This window comes from Pelobates fuscus, chromosome 9 (assembly GCF_036172605.1).
Source record: "Pelobates fuscus isolate aPelFus1 chromosome 9, aPelFus1.pri, whole genome shotgun sequence".
NCBI lineage: Eukaryota > Metazoa > Chordata > Amphibia > Anura > Pelobatidae > Pelobates > Pelobates fuscus.
Genome location: NC_086325.1, coordinates 147,091,905 through 147,101,244, shown reverse-complemented (window position 1 = coordinate 147,101,244; position 9,340 = coordinate 147,091,905). Strand labels below are relative to the sequence as shown.

Below are 9,340 nucleotides of genomic sequence, written 5' to 3'. Positions count from 1 at the left end.
TACCAGGGAATAAAAACCGAGATGGTGATACAGGACCACAAAACTAGAACTGTTCCGCCGGGGATGTTGCCACATGGCTAAATTGTCCAAAGAACAGCTCCTCTCACCCTCTGTGTGTTTATTATTCAAAGCTGTCTCTTGTAGCCCCAAGGAGCCAAAGCACAGCTTAGCGGAGGAGGGCCTTGACAGGGGTGAGGAGGCGGGCTTAGGAGGAGCCGGCTAGGACTGGGGGATTGTGGGAGAGAAGGGGCTGGTCTACTTAAGTAGGCAGCCATTTTAGGTAGAGCACATTTAATTTCTTACCTGGCAGAGTTTGTCCCACCCACCCTCCCTGGGTTCCTTGTTGGCATAGATGAGGGTATCCCATTTTGTCACAACGGCGGGATAGGGAGCCGAGGAGGAGGAAATAGGCTCCCATGAGGAACGTCACGGACATGGAAATTGTGGTCACTGGTGGTTGGTAGGTTTCGAGTCCTGGAGGTTGCTCAGAACCTGGTGGGGTATATCCCTGCCGTGGTTATTTATGGTTGGCACTTAAACTGTTATGTTGGACTAAGGTTGCAAATTGTTAAAGATATATATATATGTGTTAATATGTTGGGGGTCATTGCCCGTTATATTAAAAGAAGGATGCGGATGCGGGGCGGAGTATGGGGGCAATGACCCATATTTATATATTAAATTATTATTATTATATTGTTTATGTTATTTATTATTATAATGGTTAATAAAAGCTGTGGACAATTTTACCCATATACCCTAGTGTCAGCGTATTATTGGGTTAGGTATGTGGGGTTTTTTTGTCCAAGGTTCCGACTGCCCATAGGGCGACTCTACACCTGTCATGTTTGTTTTACCATTTCACTATTACATCATTTATAATAGGATCACTAGAAAGGGTTATCGGAAACCTGCAATTCAAGGTGTTAAATATGAATAATTATAAGACAAGCAACAGTGGAACTGTGACCTGCTGAGTTCAGTGCAGAGTTTGGAAGCATCTGCTGTGTGCAGATAAACGTAGATTTATCACACGATGATGCCAATTAACCGGCTGTTTTATCTTGTTTCCCTCTCACTACAACTTTTTAAATATGTCGCTCCCCCCATAAGCCCCTGCCATTTTTAGTGGCTGCAATTTCCTACCCATGATTCAATTCTCTGACATTACAGCCTATGAATGTCTGCAGGTGAAAACACTGCAGCCAGCTGGGTTATATGAGTTTTTAAAAATCATTGAAGACCCCAACCGACCCTTGGCCCATGAACGTTACGTCTCACTGGGCGCTCTTGTTGGCCCAATGGCCAGTCTGGGCCTGCACTGATATGCTGATATATTTATAGCATGAAGTAATCAGAGATTGTTGTAAGGTTTGCACACACTCAGTATTGAAATAAACCCTTTTTAGCATGTCTGTGTAATTTAATTAACACTACACGGTGAAGGGAAGGGAGAGGCAGAGCCGTAAAACAGGGCGCGTTTGAAAATATATCAGATGCTTGCTTTTTTCCCCCGCTTACCGAGTGTTTTGCAATCTATTCCAAAGTTCTCTGGGACAAAATATGTAGGAAAATACAGCAACGATCTAAAAGGTGTTAGAGAAAAAGAGTGGAACATAGAAGCTTTGCGATTTATTTGATAACAAAGAGGAACTCACCAAGAAAGCCTGCAGAAAATGACGTGCAGGTAAGTACGTTGATCTGATAAGTGACATTTGATTGGACACATCTGGAGAATGAACATAAGACTCAAAAGTATGTGAAGAATATGTAAATTCTGACACTAAAAGTGAGTAGTTTTTATTATATTGTTGTTACATTATTTCGTAGCACGTTGAAAGATCTCTGAATGGGCACTTTCTCAAATAAAAGACTTGGGAATGCATCCACTAAACACTTTAATTATCGGGAATTGAAAGTGAATTAAAAGCGAATTTCAAATTTAAGGACAATGAACCTGAATCGGAAGCCTAGCTGGCTTTGAGATATTTGCAAGTTTGTCAATTTTGGCCTAAAATTTGAAATTGATCTGAATTTTTCACTTTGGCGAATAAGCCTGTAAACTGTACTGAAAAATAAAATTAAAAAAATTAAAATAAAACAGCCAAGCGGAATCTGACTATAGCGCAGTTGGGGAATATTTCCAGCAATTTTACAATTTTGTTTTCATTTCACTAGAATTTGGTCCCTAAACAGCAAATTATAGTGATTAAAAACACAATTGCTTTTTAAATATCTTTTTTTCTCAAAGTGCCATGGAGTGAGTGGTGTAACTTTCACATTTTTAGAATATTCTATTTTCTTCGGGTTTATTCAGTTAATTGATAATTGTGATGAATTGATCACAGAACTGAAAATTGAAGACAAGATAGCTGTGTTAGAAGGGTTCTCCAAGTCAGGTATTGTTCTACCTTTTTAACTTTTTCTTGGTCTACAATCCCAGTTTAGCGAATAAGCCCCTTTGTAAATGTTTAACGCTTGGAGTTCATTGATAAAAATGTTTGGGGTCAAGCAACTTGCAGAATGTAATCCGTGATGAGAAAAAAATGACGTCTGCTAACTTTGGGTTTCTTTCCACACTCTACCGATTTAGCAAGTTTAAACTCACTGCAACTCACTGCTTAGTAAATAGACCACATTTTTATTTTTCAGTACATTTTCTTTCTGCCGTTACTTATTTTTCACACGTGCAGATCCTATTTTATTTTCTTATTATTCGCTATTACTGTTGCTGTGAGTCTCACCCACTCAGTTATTCGCTAAACCAGAAATTGCAGCTGTGGGTGTAAGGAGGAAAAGCAAATAAACTGAATGGAAAAATAAATATCAAATTCAGATATTTTTTCACGTTTATCAACCTTGGCTTGAAATATACAACCCTATTTCGACACAATTCCAAGTTTAGTGAAAAATTGTGTTTTGGGAACCCATGGTAATGAAATGATATAGGATACCCTCTATTATATTTTATGATTGCAATCACAGAGCACACAGATGTATACTAGAACAAGCACGTAAACGCACCCAAGGACACAGAATCCCAGCACACACATACATGCATGCATAGACACACGCAGGGATATTTGCATAGACACACATGATAACATGCATGCATGCATAGACACACGCAGGGATACTTACATAGACACACACTAGCACACAAATGGTTGCATGCATAGACACACGCAGGAATACTTACATAGACACACACTAGCACACAGATGGATGCATGCATAGATACACGCAGGGATACTTACATAGACACACTAGCACACAGATGGTTGCATGCATAGACACACGCAGGAATACTTACATAGACACACACTAGCACACAGATGGATGCATGCATAGATACACGCAGGGATACTTACATAGACACACTAGCACACAGATGGTTGCATGCATAGACACATGCAGGAATACTTACATAGACACTCACTAGCACACACATACATGCATGCATAGACAGACGCAGGGATATTTGCATAGACACACATCATAACTAACATGCATGCATGCATAGACACACGCAGGGATACTTACATAGACACACACTAGCACACAAAGATACACGCAGGGATACTTACATAGACACACTAGAACACAGATGGTTGCATGCATAGATACACGCAGGGATACTTACATAGACACACTAGAACACAGATGGTTGCATGCATAGACACACGCAGGAATACTTACATAGACACACACTAGCACACATACATACATGCATAGACACACGCAGGGATATTTGCATAGACACACATGATAACACGCATGCATGCATAGACACACGCAGGGATACTTACATAGACACACACTAGTACACAGATGGTTGCATGCATAGACACACGCAGGAATACTTACATAGACACACACTAGCACACAGATGGTTGCATGCATAGACACTTGCAGGAATACTTACATAGACCTTCACTAGCACACACATGCATGCATAGACACGCAGGGATATTTGCATAGACAAACATGATAACACGCATGCATGCATAGACACACGCAGGGATACTTACATAGACACACACTAGCACACAGATGGTTGCATGCATAGACACACGCAGGAATACTTACATAGACACACACTAGCACACAGATGGTTACATGTATAGACACATGCAGGAATACTTACATAGACACTCACTAGCACACACATACATGCATGCATAGACAGACGCAGGGATATTTGCATAGACACACATCATAACTAACATGCATGCATGCATAGACACACGCAGGGATACTTACATAGACACACACTAGCACACAAAGATACACGCAGGGATACTTACATAGACACACTAGAACACAGATGGTTGCATGCATAGATACACGCAGGGATACTTACATAGACACACTAGAACACAGATGGTTGCATGCATAGACACACGCAGGAATACTTACATAGACACACACTAGCACACATACATACATGCATAGACACACGCAGGGATATTTGCATAGACACACATGATAACACGCATGCATGCATAGACACACGCAGGGATACTTACATAGACACACACTAGTACACAGATGGTTGCATGCATAGACACACGCAGGAATACTTACATAGACACACACTAGCACACAGATGGTTGCATGCATAGACACTTGCAGGAATACTTACATAGACCTTCACTAGCACACACATGCATGCATAGACACGCAGGGATATTTGCATAGACAAACATGATAACACGCATGCATGCATAGACACACGCAGGGATACTTACATAGACACACACTAGCACACAGATGGTTGCATGCATAGACACACGCAGGAATACTTACATAGACACACACTAGCACACAGATGGTTACATGTATAGACACTTGCAGGAATACTTACATAGACCTTCACTAGCACACACATGCATGCAGGGCCGCCACCAGAAATTTTGGGGCCCCTAACTCAGCTCAGGGTCTGGGCCCCCTGGGGCCCGCCTCCAAATACCGCTCACTGGTTCCACACACAGACACAAACGCACACACTGATACATACTAACAGACACACATACTGAAACAGACATACACGCATACAGGCATACATACTGACACACACATACTGAGACATACACACAGGCATACATAGTGACAGACAGACACACATACATACAGACACCGACATACATACATACACACACACACACACACATTCATACATACAGACACTGACATCCATACACACATACATTCATAATGGCATACAGACATACAGACTGACATACATGCATATATACAGACATACATGCATACAGACATCCATACACACATACACACAGACCTACGTTCATAATAATATGCAGACATACATTCATACTGACATACAGACATACATATACACATACATAGACATACATACAGACATACATGCATACAGACATACATGTATGCATACAGACATACACAAACATACATAGACAGACATACATACGTAGACATACATGCATGCAGTCAGACAGACATAGACATACACACAGACATACACACAGACATGCATCCAGACATACATACATACATACATACAGACAGACATACATACATAGACATACACACAGACATACATACATACACACATAGACATATGGACAGACATACATGCATGCAGACAGACATACATACACAGACAGACATACATACACATACATGCATCCAGACACACAGACATGCATGCATACAGACAGACATACACGCATACAGACATCCAGACAGACATGCATGCATCCAGACAGACATACATACATAGACATACATGCATACAGGCATGCAGACAGACATACATACACATACATGCATCCAGACACACAGACATACACGCATACAGACAGACATAGACATACAGACAGACATGCATGCAGCCAGACAGACATACATACATAGACATACATGCATACAGACATACACATACAGACAGACAGACATACATGCATACAGACAGACATACATACACAGACATGCATACAGACACACATGCATACATACAGACATACACATACATGCATACAGACACACAGACATGCATACAGACACACAGACATACACATACATGCATACAGACACAGACATGCATACAGACAGACATACACAAACATGCATACAGACACACAGACAGACAGACATACACATACATGCATACAGACATACATACAGACAGACACACATACACATACATGCATACAGACACACATACAGACACACACACACACACACATACATGCAGACAGACACACAGACATACATACAGACACACACACACATACATGCAGACAGACACAGACAGACACACATACATGCACACACACAGCTCATTTTCCAGCCACCCTCCTGTCTCTTACCTTTTCTTTGCAGGAGGGTGGCTGGGGATGATGGGAGTCGGCGCTGCTCCCTCTTCATTGCTGGGCTCTCCCTCTTTACGGCTGGGCGGGCGGGCGCGCTCCTCCCGCGCGGAGTGAGCTGGGAGGCACTTCCTCCCAGCAGCACTTGCGGCTGCTTTTTTTTTTTTTTTTTTTAAAGGGGCCCGGTTGCGCTATACAACGGCCATAGCGCTGACCGGGCCCCTGAAGAAGGGGGGTCATCGGGTGGCCCTAAGTGTGTGGGCCACCCGATGGGCCCCACACGTGGGGCCCGGACGGCCGGGCCCCCGAGGGCCGCCGGGCCCATGACAACTGTTATGGTTGTCATGCCCTGATGGCGGCCCTGCATGCATGCATAGACACACGCAGGGATATTTGCATAGACACACATGATAACATGCATGCACGCATAGACACACGCAGGGATACTTACATAGACACACACTAGCACACAAATGGTTGCATGCATAGACACACGCAGGAATACTTACATAGACACACACTAGCACACAGATGGATGCATGCATAGATACACGCAGGGATGCTTACATAGACACACTAGCACACAGATGGTTGCATGCATAGACACACGTAGGAATACTTACATAGACACTCACTAGCACACACATGCATGCATAGACAGACGCAGGGATATTTGCATAGACACACATCATAACACGCATGCATGCATAGACACACGCAGGGATACTTACATAGACACACACTAGCACACAAATGGTTGCATGCATAGACACACGCAGGAATACTTACATAGACACACACTAGCACACAGATGGTTGCATGCATAGACACACGCAGGAATACTTACATAGACACACACTAGCACACAGATGGATGCATGCATAGATACACGCAGGGATACTTACATAGACACACTAGCACACAGATGGTTGCATGCATAGACACAGGCAGGAATACTTACATAGACACTCACTAGCACACACATACATGCATGCATAGACAGACGCAGGGATATTTGCATAGACACACATCATAACACGCATGCATGCATAGACACACGCAGGGATACTTACATAGACACACACTAGCACACAAATGGTTGCATGCATAGACACACGCAGGAATACTTACATAGACACACACTAGCACACAGATGGATGCATGCATAGATACACGCAGGGATACTTACATAGACACACTAGAACACAGATGGTTGCATGCATAGATACACGCAGGGATACTTACATAGACACACTAGAACACAGATGGTTGCATGCATAGACACACGCAGGAATACTTACATAGACACTCACTAGCACACACATACATACATGCATAGACACACGCAGGGATATTTGCATAGACACACATGATAACACGCATGCATGCATAGACACACGCAGGGATACTTACATAGACACACACTAGCACACAGATGGTTGCATGCATAGACACTTGCAGGAATACTTACATAGACCTTCACTAGCACACACATAAATGCATGCATAGACACACGCAGGGATATTTGCATAGACACACATGATAACACGCATGCACGCATAGACACACGCAGGGATACTTACATAGACACACACTAGCACACAAATGGTTGCATGCATAGACACACGCAGGAATACTTACATAGACACACACTAGCACACAGATGGTTGCATGCATAGACACACGCAGGAATACTTACATAGACACACACTAGCACACAGATGGATGCATGCATAGATACACGCAGGGATACTTACATAGACACACTAGCACACAGATGGTTGCATGCATAGACACACGCAGGAATACTTACATAGACACTCACTAGCACACACATACATGCATGCATAGACAGACGCAGGGATATTTGCATAGACACACATCATAACACGCATGCATGCATAGACACACGCAGGGATACTTACATAGACACACACTAGCACACAAATGGTTGCATGCATAGACACACGCAGGAATACTTACATAGACACACACTAGCACACAGATGGTTGCATGCATAGACACACACAGGAATACTTACATAGACACACACTAGCACACACATACATGCATGCATAGACACACGCAGGGATATTTGCATAGACACACACTAGCACACAGATGGATGCATGCATAGACACACGCAGGGATACTTACATAGACACACACTAGCACACAGATGGTTGCATGCATAGACACTTGCTGGAATACTTACATAGACACACTAGCACACACATACATGCATGCATAGACACACACAGGGATATTTGCATAGACACACATGATAACACGCATGTATGCATAGACACACGCAGGTATACTTACATAGACACACACTAGCACACAAATGGTTGCATGCATAGACACACGCAGGAATACTTACATAGACACACACTAGCACACAGATGGTTGCATGCATAGACACACGCATGAATACTTACATAGACACACTAGCACACAGATGGATGCATACATAGATACACGCAGGGATACTTACATAGACACACTAGCACACAGATGGTGGCATGCATAGACACACGCAGGAATACTTACATAGACACTCACTAGCACACACATACATGCATGCATAGACACACGCAGGGATATTTGCATAGACACACATGGTAACATGCATGCATGCATAGACACACGCAGGGATACTTACATAGACACACACTAGCACACAAATGGTTGCATGCATAGACACACGCAGGAATACTTACATAGACACACACTAGCACACAGATGGATGCATGCATAGATACACGTAGGTATACTTACATAGACACACTAGCACACACATACATGCATGCATAGACACACGCAGGGATATTTGCATAGACACACATGATAACACGCATGTATGCATAGACACACGCAGGGATACTTACATAGACACACACTAGCACACAAATGATTGCATGCATAGACACACGCAGGAATACTTACATAGACACTCACTAGCACACACATACATGCATGCATAG

The 9,340-nt window shown here is 42.8% G+C and overlaps 1 protein-coding gene across 1 annotated transcript in view; it reads left to right on the top strand.

Moving 5' to 3' along the window:
• Positions 1-1,560: 1,560 nt before the first annotated feature.
• The window catches only part of TMEM268 (transmembrane protein 268), a 39,824-nt gene continuing 32,044 nt past the window's right edge, over positions 1,561-9,340 (top strand). The window contains exon 1 of the mRNA XM_063432690.1: positions 1,561-1,687. The gene's annotated coding sequence lies outside the window, so the exon portion shown is untranslated. The remainder of the gene's footprint in view (positions 1,688-9,340) is intronic.